The sequence below is a fragment of the Triticum dicoccoides genome, chromosome 7A (assembly GCF_002162155.2).
Source record: "Triticum dicoccoides isolate Atlit2015 ecotype Zavitan chromosome 7A, WEW_v2.0, whole genome shotgun sequence".
Lineage (NCBI taxonomy): Eukaryota > Viridiplantae > Streptophyta > Magnoliopsida > Poales > Poaceae > Triticum > Triticum dicoccoides.
Genome location: NC_041392.1, coordinates 360,258,786 through 360,277,988, shown reverse-complemented (window position 1 = coordinate 360,277,988; position 19,203 = coordinate 360,258,786).

Below are 19,203 nucleotides of genomic sequence, written 5' to 3'. Positions count from 1 at the left end.
ACATCACAATTCACTTGTCTGCATTCCGGTTACAACAACACGGAACCGAGGAATGAATACTGATGGCGAGAAGTATCACTGTATCAAACATTCATAAGAGATGGTGCAATTCCTATGATATTCTTGGCATGAATAGGATAGAACTCCAAGGTAGAACAGAGCAAAAGCTGGATTGGCATTTTGATCTGCGGGATACAACTACTTTGACCCAATCCTAGATATGGATGAGGTACTGGAGTTTGTTTCTCCTAGTCATTCTGGAATAGAATGGCTTGACGGACCACAAGAATAATAGGCATCGATGAACACAAATGCACACATACTCTTGGCTATCATCTGATAGAAGATGGTCGGAATACAACTGAAGAGGAACAACTCGAGGAACATATAATTTTCTGAGTTGTGGATGCATAGATTAGTATGTCGAGCAAAGCTCAACATTTCTTCCGGACAACCCATGCAGATAGGTAGGACTGGCAGATTCACAATGCAGAATGGAGAACTCATTAAGAGCACTCTGGTTGTGATCTTTTGATACAACAAACTTCTGCCATAAGTGGTTCAAAGTATTTGGAAGAAGGAAATACCACAGACCTCGAGGACTATCGCAAAGGTTACTAATATCCTAAAGGAACTAGCAACACTATCAACATGAGGTAAGTAGGGTGAATCTCGGGTTCAAGAACCCATGAATAGAATACCTACCACTACATGGCATCACGGGATGCTTTTGAGAATAATGGCCAGAATCACACACTTGGGATACAAAACATGGCTAGATCACTAGGTGACTCCCTAAAACACCTAGGGTCATAGTAATAGCTCCAACATATATGTCGAGGCAACAAAGTACCTCAACTCACCGATTAGTGTGATTAATCTGGCCCAAATGGACATCAAGAACAGGAGGAAGGGATTTGCAAATGCATCAGACTATTTAGAAACCTGGGATGACTCGGACAGCATAACGACTGTGAATGCTCGAAATATTTGAGACATCCTGCAAAATAGTGGCATGACCACTCAACATTACAATATCAAGGTTCTGAGGCCAGCTATGAGCATACGGAGGTAAAAGGAACTGAACTGAGACTTGAATCCAACAATCCTATAAGTCTACGGATTAGTAACACGTCATCCTGATAGATAGATGAGAAGGCCTAGTTCTTAATTCCCGTAGAAAAGAAGAGGATGACTCAGATCAGAGGGCATCAGGTATAAGGAGTAAAAAGAGCCTTACGTTCCCTTCCACAATCAATTCCCTTACATAACTAAAGCATTTCTAGACTCGACTTCGACCAGTTTGGCTTGGTAATCCTACAGGCAGTCAGGCTCTGATACCAACGCTGTCAGGACCCCAATTCCAAGTCATATGATAGTGTCGCTAGCATCCATATGACGGAGAACCCGGGCCGACATGGCTAGTCGTGAACCCAAAGTGGCACTAACCTATGGGGACAGGCATACATGAATCACATCGAGCATGTCGGTCAGCAGCGTGTGAATCCGGGCTGTAGCACTGGGCTAACAGGACTCCGGGAACCCGGGCTGTAGCAGGCTAGGCAGGACTTCGGATGTCACCGCGTGACATTTCCCCGAAGGGACAGACACAGGAACGAAGTGAAACACATGCCGGCCAGTCAAGTGTCATGAGCAGTAGTGCTAGGCTAGCAGGACTCCGGTGAACCGGGCTGTAGCGGACTACTATGGCTCGTGGAAGTACAAGACTACATTTCCCCATAAGAGAGGCTACCAGAGATAAACAACTAGATTGTCGGATCCCACACATACCAAGCATTTCAATCATACACACAATATGCTCGATATGTGTAAATACAACATGGCATCACAACATAACTCTACAACTCAAGTATTTATTCATTAGGCTCCGAGGAGCGAGATATTACAAACATGGGTCTCATGACCCAACAATCATAGCATACAAATCAAAGCACATGCGGAAGCTTAACATGTCTGAGTACAGACATCTACAAATGAAAGAGGCTAAGAAGCCTGACTATCTACCAGATCCTGCCGAGGGCACAAGATCGTAGCTGAGGTATCAAGCTAACGTCGAAGTCCACGCGGAACTACTAGCGAGACGGAAGTCTCTCTCTCTGCAAAACATAAATTAAGCAAACGTGAGTACAAAGGTACTCAGCAAGACTTACATTAGAACTAGCTACATATGCATCGGTATCAACAAGGGGGGTGGTGGAGTTTAACTGCAGCAAGCCAGCTTTGACTCAATGGCTAACCTGAACTACGATTGCAAGCAACTCTTTCGAGGTGGCGCACACGAGTACACGTATTCACCAGTCAATACACCACTATGGATCCACTCCCGTCTCCCTACGAGAAGGCCATCCATAGCACTCACACTTATCTTGCGAGTTTTAGAGTATCCACTTCACTTGTCTATGAACTGTTATAGGCAACCCAGAAGTCCATTACCGCGGACACGGCTATTCGAATAGATGATGTTAACCCTGCAGGGGTGTACTTCTTCACACACGCTCTCACCACTTACCACCGTTTACACGACATGTACTCGGCAACCTTCAAGCGGAAGCCCAACGAGGGTGTCGGCCACGGCGTACCTAAACACTCAAGTCTCTAGTCCAGGTTTATCGCCTATCCAGGTTCCATCCGCAGGGAGTCTGGCCGAGGTTTCCACATACGGCCCCGAACGATGTGAACAGGGTTCCCGAGACACCAAACGGGCGCCCGGTACACCGTGCCACGGTGTATCTACCGCATCATAGCCCACCCCTAGGGTCAGCGCTACGCACGGCCGCCAACACATATCCTATAAACACCAGAAACTAGTTGCAACTCCTAGACAGAGGACAAGGGTGATCAAGAAGCCGAGAGGGTCCATTGGTTTCGGGCCCAATGCGTGGTAGTAACTGTTTCATGGATCACAAACACGGAACTTAGATCCAAGGATGGCTTCAATGAGACAACCCACCATGCACTCCTACATGGACTCTCACCGCTACCTTTACCAAATCGTGTTCACACACTTAGCTCTCAACAGTAGGACATGTTTACACACCTCCGATTCATCCCCGATGAATCAGACCTGACTCAACTCTAAGCAGTAGCAGGCATGACAAACAAGCATGAATGAGTAGGCACATCAGGGCTCAAACAACTCCTACTCATGCTAGTGGGTTTCATCTATTTACTGTGGCAATGACAGGTCATGCAGAGGATAAAGGGGTTCAACTACCGCAACAAGTAACAGATGAATCGTTGTTGTCCTAATGCAGTAAAAGAGAGCAGGAGCGAGAGAGTGGGCTTGTATCGGAATGAACAAGGGGGTTGTGCTTGCCTGGCATTTCTGAAGATATCATTGGGTCTTCATCAGTGTCAACGATCACAGCGTCGGTACAACGTCTATCGAGAGGGGACAACCACCGGCAATAGAGAATGAACACAATCAATGCAATGCACAATATGATGCATGATCATGACATGTCAATATGCTGTGTTTTGAGCTAATGCAACTAGCAACATGTTAAATGGAGTTGGTTTGAACCCTAGGTTCAAATTCAAACTCCATATGTGAAATTCAAATGCCATTTAATTGATTTGACCTGATCAGCAGGTATAAGTTGATCTAACATGCATGAAAGCGGCACAGATGGATTCCTTGAATTTTTCTGATAATTTTTCATGTATAATTTATTTCATTTGGAGCTAAGGTTGATTTTCTATGATTTTTTGAAGTTTAGGTAATTTTCTGGAATTTTCTGAATTATAATTAATCCAGAAAATGAGTTATGGCGTCAGCACTACATCACTGTGACGTCAGCAGGTCAACTGAGCTGCCCCGGGTCAAACCTGACCAGTGGGGTCCACTGGTCAGGGACAAAGTGCCGGTCAGTGTCGCTGACAGGTGGGGCCGGGTCAACTGACACGTCATCAAGTCAACCAGACATGTGGCCCAGTCAACAGCGAGGTCTGCGCGGTCAAAGCTGACGCGTGGGGTGATGAGGACATCAATACAATTGTTACACCCACAGCCCCTGCTGCTATACATACTAGACCAATTACTAGAGCTCGTGTACGCCAACTAAATTACCAGGTACTTTCGTTTCTTGGTAATGATTCTAATGTTCATGAGAATATGATGCTGCCTAAATTGGATACATTTGTTTTGCTTACAAATGAAGGGCCTAGCTTGGAGAAGGATGAACATTGGAGCAAGAACAAGCATGGAGATGATGGCATGCGCAAGGGGAACAAGAACGGAGTTACAAGTGATGATTTCAGGACTTTGAAGCACCATAATGGGTGCATGAAGCCTTGGACGAAATATACAAGATGCCACTTCATAAATTTCGTCCCGAGGCTATTTTAGGTGCTGCGTCACCTTATTATTGGGCCAGGCCCATGTAATTTCGAAATACATAAGTATAGGCTATTTTTAGAGTCCGTATGTGTGGGGAAACAAGAGATAGGGTTGATTTCGGACCCCTCCACCAAGGGCCACGAAATTCCCCCCTCTTCCTCCATATATACAGCCCTTAGGGCATCGTTTAGATTTTGGGTTTTGTTTAGATTAAAAGTTCGCCATAGCTGCAACTTCGCGTACTTCGTTGTGTTCAACGACCAGACAAAGGCGTCACAGAACCCCACCTTGATCAATAAAGCTTTCATCTTATATTCGCAATATCCAGATTGCAATCTCAGTTTCTTGCTTGTTCTTCGTTTGCTCGCAGGAAACAGACCCTCGTGGTCAGGTTGATCGTGCTCCGGCGTGGTCAATAACCTCTCGGAGTTGGTTTAGCGATTGCTAAGGCGCGACGTCCTCGCACGTTCGTAGTCGGATCGTCAAAGTCGACTGCCACCAAAGCGATATCCATCATCTCATCGAAAGACGGGACACCTTTGCCTCTATCAAGTGGTATCAGATTTCCAGGTTGCTCGGTGAGATTTTACAGTTTTTCGTAGTTTAGATCGAGTCTGTTCTTCATACCTATAGTCCACGAAAAAGCCACAAAAAAAATTAGGGTTAGTTCATCATATCCGAACCAATCTGAGCCTTTGCATAATCTTTTTAGGGTTTTGCTTTGTTGAATTTGCGGTTGCATCGTCGTGTCTAGTTGCTGGTCTTAGAGTCTAGTCTTTTAGAGTTTCGAGTTCTGGTCATAAGTTGTCACGCCGCCGCCGCACCATCATCATCACCCCTGCCATCTACCACCACCGCTTATCCACCACCGCTTCGAATCCGTATCCATATACCACCACAGCTGTCATATACTACCACCGCTGCCATCTACCACCATATATCCACCACCAATCCGAGTTCTTGTCATATTAGGTTTGTTTTCGAGATCCATCTAGATTCCGATTCGTGTTTCCTTACCGGAGTAGGTTTCGAAAAAAAAAAGAGTCCGGAAACCACCCTCCGTTTAGGCCCAAAATTTTTTGAAAACGCATTTTTCGAAAAAAATTCTGGCTATCCTATTTTTAGATGTTTCTGAGTGTTTTGAGACAGGTGCCATTATAGGAAGTTTTTTTTGATCCGTTTCCAGTTTTTGGGTCCGGGCAGTCGAAAAAAAAATTGGTCGAAAAAATTTCGTGCCCATCCTGTCAGTTTGAGCTAGGAAGAGTTTTGAGACACTCGCCATTATAGTGATTTTTCGCAAAAAAAAGCAGCGCAAAAAAAAAGAGCGCAAAAAAAAGAGAGCGAAAAAAATTCCAGAGTGTGCTTTTCCCTTGTTTACGTGCCGCGCCGTGATTTTGTTGGTGTTCTAGGCTCGCGTCTCTAGCACAGTCTAGCCTAGGACCAGCACAGTACCGTCGTTGAGCGTTTATTCAACTTTGCATCTCTGAATTGATTATTGCTGACCCTTTTTGCTACCATATTATAAGCCTTCCCAGCTCCACATACATCTACGTCGTGCGTTTGACTCTCCCTGGTAATCGCTCTATCCAAGCTTTGAGAGTTTTTGACTACAACGGTTGCCGATCACCGCCTGCTGCTGGGTAAGAACTGGTAAGAATTTGAGATTTGCTTGACGGATTTGTGACACCCACCACCACCTCTTGTTAGTAGTCTATAGGATCATATTCTTGTGTGTTTCTATTGCTGCTAACCATGCCAGGATCACAAGCCGACGAGACTGACTGGGAGAACATGACGAATAAGGATTTGCACGATAAATTTCAGCAAATGATGAGTGGACAGGTGCAAGACGTGCTAAACAGATTTGAAGAGGCCATGGAGAAGATAGATGGCATGGAGAAGACGTTCGAAACTAAGCTCGATAACAAGTTTAATGAATTGCTCGTGCGTCTTCCACCACCACCACCCGCTGCACCTAACGCACCTCTCCGACAACAACAACAACGACTACCTCCACGTCGCAAAATAGACCTCCGCCGAGCGAGCCGTGTTCCTCTTGTGTTTGGCCAAACTGTTGGTGCTGCTGTTGATACTTCTGTGGCTCCTGCTGCTGATGCGGAGGAGGATGAGGTTGCTCAAAATCAGAACTACGTGCAACCACCAGCACCACCACCAGCAGGTCGACCTCAGGTATATATTCGTAATGGTAGGCCTGCACCACCACCTCAGGTACGAGATGATGTCCATATTCCTAAACTGAAATTGAATATTCCACCATTTGAGGGTAGATATGTTCCTAATATATATCTTACTTGGGAGTTAGAAACTGAACAACGTTTTACATGTTTACAATATCCCGAGGAGAGACGGGTTGCTGCTGCTGTTTGTGCTTTCACTAGTTTTGCATGTGTCTGGTGGTCTGAAAATTGTAGATTATATCCTATTCCAACTACTTGGGCTGCTTTGAAAACTGCTATGCGTACGCGTTGGGTTCCACCATATTATCAACGTGAATTGCTTCAAAAATTGCAGCGTTTAAGACAAGGAAAAAATTCTGTAGAAGAATATTATCAGGAATTACAAACTGGCATGATTCGATGTGGTATTGTTGAGGAGAATGAAGCTATGCTTGCACGTTTTCTGGGTGGATTAAATAGAGAGATTCAGACCATTCTAGACTATAAGGAGTATACTAATATCACTCGTTTATTCCATCTTGCTTGTAAAGCTGAACGTGAAGTGCAGGATCGACAAGCATTGGCGCGAACTAACTTTTCTGCAGGCCGACCTTCATCGTGGACACCGCGTGCATCTTCTACTTCAACTGCACCAGCACCTCAATCAGGTGCCTCCTACAGCCGTGATACAAGAAAACAGGAACAACCACCATTATCTGCCAAGAGCGCACCTGCCGGGCCTGCATAGAGTTCTTCTTCTTCCAGGGCATCAACAGGGCACACAAGTGATATTATTTGTCGTCGTTGTAAGGGAGGAGGTCATTATGCGAGAGAATGCAAATCTCCGCGTGTGATGATTGCTACCGAGGGTGGTGGATATGAGTCCGCTAGTGACTATGATGAGGAGACATTGGCTCTTATTACACGTGAAGAACATGGTGGAGATGATTCTGATCATGAGACGCAATACATGGCTCCTGAAGACGCTGACAGGTATGAATGTTTAGTTGCTCAACGTCTTTTGAGTGTGCAGGTCACACAAGCTGAGCAAAATTAGAGGCACAATTTGTTCCATACCAAGGGAGTTGTGAAGGAACGTTCTGTGCGTGTCATAATAGACGGAGGGAGCTGCAATAACTTGGCTAGCATGGAGATGGTGGAGAAGCTTTCTCTCACCACAAGACCACATCCACATCCTTACTGCATCCAATGGTTCAACAACAGCGGCAAGGTTAAGGTAACACGTACTGTTCGTGTGCATTTTAGTATCTCTACATATGCTGATTATGTTGATTGTGATGTGGTACCTATGCAAGCATGTTCCTTATTACTTGGTAGACCATGGCAATTTGATAAAAATTCTGTACACCATGGTAGAAACAATCACTATACTCTTGTTCATAAGGATAAAAATATTACTTTGCTTCCTATGACTCCTGATTCCATTTTGAAAGATGATATTAATAGAGCTAATAAAGCAAAACAGGAGAAGAATAAGAGTGAAAATCAGATTGTGGCAAAAGAATTTGAGCAACAAATGAAGCCTAATAATAAACCATCAAGTGTTGCTTCTGAAATTAAATTGAAAAGTGCATGTTTATTTGCCACCAAATCTGATATTGATGAGCTAGATTTCAGCAAATCTGTTTGCTATGCTTTTGTGTGCAAAGAGGCATTATTTTCATTCGAGGACGTGCCTTCCTCTTTGCCTCCTGCTGTCACTAACATTTTGCAGGAGTTCGCTGACGTATTTCCACAAGACGTGCCACCGGGATTACCGCCTATTCGAGGGATTGAGCATCAGATTGACTTAATTCCCGGTGCTTCACTGCCAAACCGTGCACTATACCGTACCAATCCAGAGGAGACGAAGGAGATTATGCGTCAAGTACAAGAGCTTCTCGACAAAGGTTATATACGCGAATCCCTTAGTCCTTGTGCTGTTCCTATTATTCTAGTGCCGAAAAAGGATGGTACATCACGTATGTGTGTTGATTGTAGAGGCATTAATAATATTACTATTCGTTATCGTCATCCTATTCCTAGGCTAGATGATATGCTTGATGAATTGAGTGGCTCTACAATATTCTCCAAAGTTGATTTGCGTAGTGGCTACCATCAAATTCGTATGAAATTGGGAGATGAATGGAAAACAGCATTTAAAACTAAGTTTGGATTATATGAGTGGTTAGTCATGCCTTTTGGGTTAACTAATGCACCTAGTACTTTCATGAGATTAATGAACGAAGTTTTACGTGGTTTCATTGGACGATTTGTGGTAGTTTACTTTGATGACATATTGATTTATAGCAGATCTTTGGAAGAACATTTGGAACATTTACGTGCTGTTTTTATTGCTCTACGTGATGCACGTTTGTTTGGTAACCTTGGGAAGTGCACCTTTTGCACCGACCGAGTATCTTTTCTTGGCTATGTTGTTACTCCACAGGGAATTGAAGTTGATAAAGCCAAGATTGAAGCTATTGAGAGTTGGCCGCAGCCCAAAACGGTCACACAAGTGAGGAGTTTTCTTGGCCTCGCTGGATTCTATAGGCGTTTTGTGAGAGATTTCAGCACCATTGCTGCACCTCTCAATGAGCTTACAAAGAAAGATGTGCCTTTTCTTTGGGGTACCGCACAGGAAGAAGCCTTCACGGTATTGAAAGATAAGTTGACACATGCTCCTTTACTCCAACTTCCTGCTTTTAATAAGACTTTTGAGCTTGAATGTGATGCTAGTGGAATTGGATTAGGAGGTGTGTTATTACAAGATGGCAAACTTGTTGCATACTTTTCTGAAAAATTGAGTGGGCCTAGTCTGAATTATTCTACTTATGATAAAGAATTATATGCTCTTGTTCGGACTTTAGAAACATGGCAACATTATTTATGGCCCAAAGAATTTGTTATACATTCTGATCATGAATCTTTGAAACATATTAAAAGTCAAGCTAAACTGAATCGTAGACATGCTAAATGGGTTGAATTCATTGAGACTTTCCCTTATGTCATTAAACACAAGAAGGGAAAAGAAAATGTTATTGCTGATGCATTGTCTCGTCGCTATACTATGCTTTCACAACTTGACTTCAAAATATTTGGTTTGGAGACCATCAAAGATCAATATGTGCATGATGCTAATTTTAAAGATGTAATGCAGAATTGTAAAGAAGGAAGAATGTGGAACAAGTTTGTTGTTAACGATGGATTTGTGTTTCGTGCTAACAAGCTATGCATTCCAGCTAGCTCCGTTCGTCTTTTGTTGTTGCAGGAGGCGCATGGAGGAGGATTAATGGGACACTTTGGCGTGAAGAAGATGGAGGACGTACTTGCTACACATTTCTTTTGGCCAAAGATGAGACGGGAAGTTGAGCGTTTTATTGCTCGCTTCACTACATGTCAAAAAGCTAAGTCACGACTCAATCCTCATGGTTTATATATGCCTTTGCCTGTACCTAGTGTTCCTTGGGAGGATATATCTATGGACTTTGTTTTAGGTTTACCTCGAACAAAGAAGGGGAGGGATAGCATATTTGTTGTCGTGGATAGATTCTCGAAAATGGCACACTTTATACCATGTCATAAAAGCGATGATGCTGTTAATGTTGCTGATTTGTTCTTTCGTGAAATTATTCGCTTGCATGGTGTGCCAAATACTATTGTTTCAGATCGTGATACTAAATTTCTTAGCCACTTTTGGAGATGTTTATGGGCTAAGTTGGGGACTAAACTGCTTTTTAGTACTACTTGTCACCCCCAAACTGATGGACAAACTGAAGTAGTCAATAGAACGTTGTCTACTTTGCTTAGGGCTGTTTTGAAGAATAATAAGAAAATGTGGGAGGAATGCTTGCCTCATATTGAATTTGCTTATAATCGTTCATTGCATTCTACTACTAAGATGTGCCCTTTTGAAGTTGTGTATGGTTTCCTACCTCGTGCACCTATTGATTTGTTGCCTCTTCCATCTTCGGAGAAGGTTAATTTTGATGCTAAACAACGTGCTGAATTGATTTTAAAAATGCATGAGTTAACTAAGGAAAACATTGAGCGTATGAATGCTAAATATAAACTTGCTGGAGATAAGGGTAGAAAACATGTTGTGTTTGCACCTGGAGATCTTGTTTGGTTACATTTGCGTAAGGATAGATTTCCTGATTTGCGCAAATCAAAGCTAATGCCACGTGCTGATGGTCCCTTTAAGGTGTTAGAGAAAATAAATGATAATGCATATAAACTTGAGCTGCCTGCAGATTTTGGGCTTAGTCCCACTTTTAACATTGCAGATTTGAAGCCTTATTTGGGTGGGGACGATGAACTTCCGTCGAGGACGACTTCATTTCAAGAAGGGGAGGATGATGAGGACATCAATACAATTGTTACACCCACAGCCCCTGCTGCTATACATACTGGACCAATTACTAGAGCTCGTGCACGCCAACTAAATTACCAGGTACTTTCGTTTCTTGGTAATGATTTTAATGTTCATGAGAATATGATGCTGCCTAAATTGGATACATTTGTTTTGCTTACAAATGAAGGGCCTAGCTTGGAGAAGGATGAACATTGGAGCAAGAACAAGCATGGAGATGATGACATGCGCAAGGGGAACAAGAACGGAGTTACAAGTGATGATTTCAGGACTTTGAAGCCACCATAATGGGTGCATGAAGCCTTGGACGAAATATACAAGATGCCACTTCATAAATTTCGTCCCGAGGCTATTTTAGGTGCTGCGTCACCTTATTATTGGGCCAGGCCCATGTAATTTCGAAATACATAAGTATAGGCTATTTTTAGAGTCCGTATGTGTGGGGAAACAAGAGATAGGGTTGATTTCGGACCCCTCCACCAAGGGCCACGAAATTCCCCCCTCTTCCTCCATATATACAGCCCTTAGGGCATCGTTTAGATTTTGGGTTTTGTTTAGATTAAAAGTTTGCCATAGCTGCAACTTCGCGTACTTCGTTTGTGTTCAACGACCAGACAAAGGCGTCACAGAACCCCACCTTGATCAATAAAGCTTTCATCTTATATTCGCAATATCCAGATTGCAATCTCAGTTTCTTGCTTGTTCTTCGTTTGCTCGCAGGAAAACAGACCCTCGTGGTCAGGTTGATCGTGCTCCGGCGTGGTCAATAACCTCTCGGAGTTGGTTTAGCGATTGCTAAGGCGGGACGTCCTCGCACGTTCGTAGTCGGATCGTCAAAGTCGACTGCCACCAAAGCGATATCCATCATCTCATCGAAAGACGAGACACCTTTGCCTCTATCATGGGGCCACTCTGGTTAGTTAAACCTAAACAGGAACTAAACTAATATTAATTAAGGGCGTGGGGCCCATGTGTCATTGGCTCAGGGGGTTGTTTAGTGGGGGTTTAGCCGTTAATCACTCGGCCACGTCGGCTCACCGGAGCATGGCCGGCGGCGACCTCAAAACGCGGCTGAGGGTCTCGGGCTCGCTCCTCCGGCGTCCATACGAGTAGCGGAGAGCGTCCACGGGGAGCTGGAGCTCGGCCGCATCCATCGCTGCAAGCAGCAGCAGCTAGGGCGGCCGGAGCTCGTCGGAAACAAGCTCGGGGCGGCGCCGGAGTTCGGACACGAGCGGGGACGCGGTTGCGGTGGCCGTGGTGATGTGTGTTTGGCACCTACGGCGTCTACGAGGTGCGGTGAGTACGATGGGCGCATGCCCGGGACCAAATGGTCACCGGAGCATCACCGGCGACGAGCACGGCGGCGGCGGGTTTCGGTCAACAAGGGGGCGACGGCTACGGCGTGTGAGAGCGAGAATGGAGAGGGGAAGAAGGGGCAGGAGCTCACGACGAGTGCAGAGATGGCCTCGGCGTGCCCGGGGAAGCACCGGACCGAGCGGGGCGGCGAGAGGAATCTCCGGCGGCCGGCAGCGAAGGTGATGAAGATGGCGTCGATGCAGGGTCTCCGGCAAGGCGCGGCTCAGTGGGGAGGAAGAGGGGGTCGAGGCGAAGCTTTTGGACACGTCGAAGAAGCGAGGGGGAGGCGGTGGCTACGGCAGCAGCAAGCGGCGGCGACGAGATCCGCTCGGTGGGAGAGAGAGGGAGCCAGAGGAGGGATGGGGACGAGAGAGTGAGCGAGGGGGTTCCAGGGGGTGCGTGGCGTCGTTGGAGACGTCCAGAGTGTCGAGGACGTAGGCAAGCAGGGTGGAGGTGGCCGCACGGTGGCGCGCGCGCGTCGGGCACGCGCCCGTCCTCCTGGCACGGAGGAAGACGACATGGAGGGCCAGGTGGGCTGGGCCGGCCACTTGGGCCGCCAGGTGGCTGCATAAGTGAGTTGGCCCAGGTAAGCTCTCTCTCTCTTCTCTGTTTTCTAAATTGTTTCAATTTTCTATTTTTCTGCAATTGTTTTGGGTTTAGTTTTAACACCAAACCATTTTATAAAATCCTGAAAATAAATATGTGACTAGAACTAAAATATCCTAAACCACATAAAATGTTCCAGAATTATTGGACATATATTAATTATATAAAGAATATATATCCAATGCAAATAGTTATTGAATTAATTCAAAGATCCAAAATAAATGTTTCTGAGATACCAAAAACATTGGTTTGAATTTTACTTTTTGCCAATATTTTTAGAGACTAAGAGGAACATTTTCTTGGATTTCTTTGAAGACATTTTAATGTTGATTAATTTTGAACTGGTTTCTGATGGTTTCAACAAACCTCAACTCAACTTTCAGAAATTTTAGACATGATGCATGAGTGCAGATGCAACTATTTCACTCATGTACTCTAGGTCTGTGACAGCATTTTTACCGATCACATGAAACGGGGATTTGCTCCTCCCGGTTCAAAATTCTTTAGAAACGTTTTGCACTTCTTTGACTTAAGACCTCAAGACATCGGGCCCAACTCCGTGTCAAATATCTGCAACTTTCAAGTTTTCTGTGAGGTTTACCTTGGAGAAGAACCCAGCCTACTCCTGTTCAGGGAATTGTTCTATTTGAACCGGCAGAATGAACGGGCCAACGTGCCCAGTCTGGTGCTTGGTGGCATATCAATTCAAAGGCGGAGAGACTGCCTGTTCCCTTATGCTGAATTGCCGAGTCATCCAAAGGACTAGAACCAGACATGGTTCTACTGCCAAGATACTTCTCCGGCTGGCGAAAATCCACTGCCCGGCTTCCGCGCATTGCGCCTTGAACCTACTCACCCGCTGCCGGATAAGTTGACAGCTATTGAACGCCTGCCACTCACCCCCAAAATCAAGAGGATTAAAGCTCTTTTAGGGAACGGCTTAGATGGCATTGACTTGGTCCGAGTCTGGATTGCTTGGAGAATAATTCCGTTAAGCCGCCACCCCAGCTTAATGTGTAATTATTCAGGCGAGAAGAATGACCCTCAACGTCATAACCCTAACGACTTACCAGATGACGTAATGGAAGCTACAACTCAGTCCTTGTTGAAAGAGGGCACAGTGAATAGTAATGCCTTCGGCTTACTACCTTTTTGCCAGAAGAACCGGCCCCTGCAGTAAGTTTCCAGCCATCGGGTTATGTTTTATCATGTTAGGCTGTATTCTTATGCATAACCAGTTATACCCTTTTACAGGCAAATGATAGCTTCTGGAACACGCAATATGATCATGAGGCGGCCAAGAAAGCCAGGGTGGCCAAGAGAGCCGAAAAGAAAACCACCAAGCCCACCACCTCAAGGAAAAGGAAGCCAAGCGCCTCTGAGCTGTTTCAGCTTGATGATACTCATGATAATGAGGAAGAGGTAACCTTTGAAATTCCCTTTCTCCTTATTTCTACCTTACTGATGCTAACCTTCTTTCAGGAAGACACGGGCAACAGCCAACCCGTCGAGGAAGAGGTAATTGTAATCTCCTCCGACTCCGAGCTTCAGCCGCATCAGAAAATTCGAAGAGTAACCCGGAAAGTAAGATTTTCACATCCTTTGTCTTACCAAGATCTTGACTTTCTTTTGAAGCGACGGAATTATGAGAGCCGGAGGCAGACCCGGACCAGCAAAGACGCGGAACTCTCCTCCGGCTTACCTGATGTGACCAGGAAACGCCAGACTGAGGTTATCTCCGATTTACACCTTCTTTTTCCTTTGGCAGGCTTCATTTGTTAGCCTCTCAATTATTCTGACTCCAACTATCAAGATATTTCACCTTCCTCCGGTGAGTCTATGCAGTCCAACATGCCAGCCTTCAAAACTGCTCCCGGGTAATATAAACTTGTTGTACCTTATACTTTATTTTACTCATATTTGTTGTATTTAACTTGTCTACCTTTTCCACAGTGTGCAAGTAAAGCCTAGCAAAAGGGCAAAAAAGAATAAGCCGCCCCAAGAGCCGGTTGTGACTGAACCAGAGTTGGGCACAGCTACTCCTGATGCCTCTGCTCACGAGCCGCCGCCTCAACCGTCTCATGATGTTCCTATATCTTCCTCTGACCCGCCTACTGAACAAACCCTCAACGATTCTGGTAACCCGGAGGCTCCTAGCCCCGCCAAGGCAAATGATCAGGAAGTTAAAATTCTCAAGACTGAGTTTGTTGAGCCGGCACAGCCGTTTGCACTTGCCAAGTGTTCTAAAAAGGAATTGGTGGAACGCCGGAAGGCCAAGCTGGATGTCACTGACTATACTCATTTGAGTATTGGAGAGATTGTCTCCGGCTATATCAATCAAGTACAAAGCAGCCGTGACCTGGAAATTGACATGGTGAAGCAGATACAGCAAAAATCTGAGGTATGACTTATACTAGCTTACTTTCAATCACACTTACTATACCAGCCCCCAAATCTATTGCTTATGAATAAATATGCTGTAGACTTAGAAAAATTGTTAGAGCTACTTATCTGGCTTAAAGAGAAAATAATTGAACCGGGTTTAACATAATACCTTTAACTTGCGATATACATTAGCCCCCAAGTGCCAAAAATCTTTGCTTGCAAGGTATTTGGGACTTAATATTCAAGACCGGCTTAATAATTTAGAAAGCTTCGGTATACATTAGCCCCCCAGTGTCAAGTATCTTTGCTTGCAAAGTGCTTGGGACTTAATAGTACTTACCGTAACTTTTACTACTATCTGGTGCAATGCAGGACACCATAAGTAAATTTGAATTGGAGATTGCTGATTTGAAGAATCGCCTGGCAACCCAGGAAAGTGAAATTGAAAAGGCCAACTCCAAATTTGAATTCAGCGTCTCTGAACAAGAGAAGTTGAAGCAAAATTTTCAATCAGAGAAGAAAACTTGGGCTGATGAAAAGGCCGCGCTGGTGACCCGGGCCGAGACAGCAGAGGCATCGCTTGCGGAAGCAACGGCCGAACTGTCCGGCTTAAAGCGCCAGATATCTCGAATGGTTTCAGCAATCTTCGGTGAGTGACTTATCCAAACCTTAAACACTGCAAAACTCCTTGAATGACCATTTCAGTTGTCTCCTCTGACTCACCTTATGCTTAATAATGCAGGCCCCAGGAGCACAAATCTTAAGCAGAACATGGTGATCAAGCTGAAGGCAGTTTATACTCTGGTGGAACAACTCTACACCGGGTCACAACATGCTCTGGCCGTTGTGGCTTTATCAAACGATGTTCCTTATCTCCTGCAAGATGTGCTGAAGCGGCTTGCTGTGCTACCTCAGCGAATCCAAGAGTTAAGACGAGCATCTGCAAGAGCCGGAGCTATAGCCGCATTGAGCCGGGCCAAGGCGTGGCTTCCAGAACTAGACCCCGCTGACATTGCTCTTGGGTATCCAAGTTTAAAGGAAGATGGCACCGTATTTAATGATAAGGATTTCACCGCCTGTGTGAAGGATATACGTCCGGTGGCTACTCTTATTGGGAACGATACTGACCTCACCAAGTGTCATCCGGGTTATGACAAGGAGAACCGGAGAATCCCCATGCCACATTACGACGATGTCAGCTTGATCCCTCCAACCCGTAAGCACACCTTTGCTCCTGAAGTCGACCCAACCGGTTTAATAGATGATGAAGCTGAGTTTGAAGCCTTGAGTGGCATTGACTGGGCCTCATCATCCTTCCAGGACAAAGCAGCCGGCGGAGAGACGGAGATGGATAACCCGGGGGCTTCAAGTCAACCCCAAGAGTAGCTTGTCAGGCACCACCTGCTTATGTCATCGTAGAAAACAATGCATCATCCCGACTCAGGGAGTCTTGTAACAAAGTAAAAGATACCTTGTGTTTTGCTATGCCTTTGTGCATGCTTATGGCCCTTAATACTTGCATAAGCCGCCGCCATTATTCTCTTTGTAGTTTGTATGAATCTGTTATGTCCTTTGCAAAAATACCTTGCATTGCCCTGTAGTGCTCACAGCTGTTTTTTCTGGCTTATATAAACCAACCCCTGAGGGTAAACTTAACTCCTAAAAATTGGCACATATAAGTTCACCTGGTTCTTAACAACCTGATGTAACTAACATTAATTCTGGAAGACTGTAATGTATTCCATTGTATTTCAAGAGGGTCACAAGATACCTAATGTTGGCACTTGTAAAATATGATGAACAAAATTCAAGGGTTTCTGATTCGAATACGATCAGTGACCCATTCCAAAGGGGTTGAGCTAGGATTCGGATACGAACTGTTAGCCCCCAGTGGCTGTGGCGATGCCAATCAAGTGGGTATCGACAGCTATGTTCTCTTTGGTTCGAATACGACCTATGCTTGAACGGGAAGCCCCCAAGTGACCATAAGAGTTGTTTAATGACGCTGATTCGAATACGATCCATGTCAGACCCAAAAGGAGTTAAGCTATGATTCAGATATGATCAAGAAGCCCCCAAGTGGGTTTGGCAGTATGCCGATCAAATGGGTATCGACAGCTATGTTCTCTTTGGTTCGAATACGACCTATGTTTGAACAAGAAGCCCCCAAGTGATCAACGGCTAGATTCAGATATGATCATAAGCCGGACCAAAGGAAAGCCGGATTCGGATATGATCCGCTTCTCCTTGGTTATCTCCACCACCTGTCAAGGTAAACCTTTTTTTGGGAGTGGAAAAAAGGACAGAGGTCCTGCTTTATTGCTTTATATAATATACATAGTATAAGTATATACACATTAGAGATGACGGCTCAAGTATAATAAGGCCGAAGATGGGCGATATTCCACGGCCGACGGGTCTCCTCCTCCGACTTACGTGAGTCTTTATGCTCTCGAATGTCGATAAGGTAGTATGATCCATTGTTCAGATTCTTGCTGACCACAAAGGGTCCTTCCCAAGGAGGGGATAGCTTGTGTATGTTAGATTGATCCTGGATGAGTCGGAGCACTAAGTCGCCTTCCTGAAAGGTTCTGGACTTAACCCGGCGGCTGTGGTAGCGACGCAGGTCTTGTTGGTAAATCGCCGAGCGGGCTATTGCCAAGTCTCGCTCTTCATCCAATAGGTCAAGTGCATCTTGCTGAGCTTTTTCATTGTCTTCCTCAACATAAGCCGCCACACGGGGTGAATCGTGACGGATGTCACTTGGCAGGACCGCCTCTGCTCCATACACCATAAAGAAAGGCGTGTAACCCGTAGATCTGTTAGGGGTAGTATTGATGCTCCAGACTACAGAAGATAACTCCTCCACCCAACAACCCGGCGTCCGCTGTAAAGGGACCAAGAGCCCGGGCTTGATACCCTTCAAGATTTCTTGATTGGCTCGTTCTGCTTGGCCATTTGATTGAGGGTGAGCTACAGCTGAAACGTCAAGCCGGATATGCTCTCGTTGACAGAACTCTTCCATAGCTCCTTTGGAAAGGTTAGTACCATTATCAGTTATGATGCTGTGTGGAAAACCAAAGCAAAAAATCACCTTTTTCATAAACTGGACTGCTGTGGCTGCATCACACTTACTGACTAGCTCCGCCTCCACCCACTTTGTGAACTTGTCAACTGCCACCAAGAGGTGAGTCTTTTTATCCTTAGATCTCTTGAAAGGCCCGACCATATCAAGCCCCCAGACTGCAAACGGCCAGGTAATTGGAATCATCCTTAACTCTTGAGCCGGCACATGGGCTTGTCGTGAGAATTTCTGACATCCGTCACATTTACTGACCAGGTCTTCCACATTAGCATGAGCCGTTAGCCAATAGAACCCATGACGGAAGGCTTTGGCCACAAGAGATTTTGAGCCGGCGTGATGACCACAATCACCTTCATGAATTTCACGAAGGATCTCCTGACCCTCTGCAGGTGACACGCAACGTTGAATCACTCCAGTGACGCTGTAATGATGTAACTCGCCATTGACAATTGTCATGGACTTGGACCACCCGATGATTTGTCTTGCCAAGGTCTCGTCCTCTGGCAACTCTCCCTGGGTCATGTAAGCCAAATAAGGCACTGCCCAATCCGGGGTAACATGGAGAGCCGCCACCAGCTGTGCCTCCGGGTCTGGTATTGCCAGATCTTCTTCTGTAGGTAACTTAACAGAAGGATTATGCAAAACATCAAGAAAGGTGTTAGGCGGCACCGGCTTACGCTGAGACCCCAGCCGGCTTAAGGCATCCGCCGCCTCATTCTTCCTTCGATCAATGTGTTCCACTACGTAACCCTTGAAATATCCAGCCACAGCATCGACTTCACGACGGTAAGCCGCCATGAGGGGATCTTTAGAGTCCCACTTGCCTGATACCTGTTGAGCCACAAGGTCTGAGTCTCCTAAG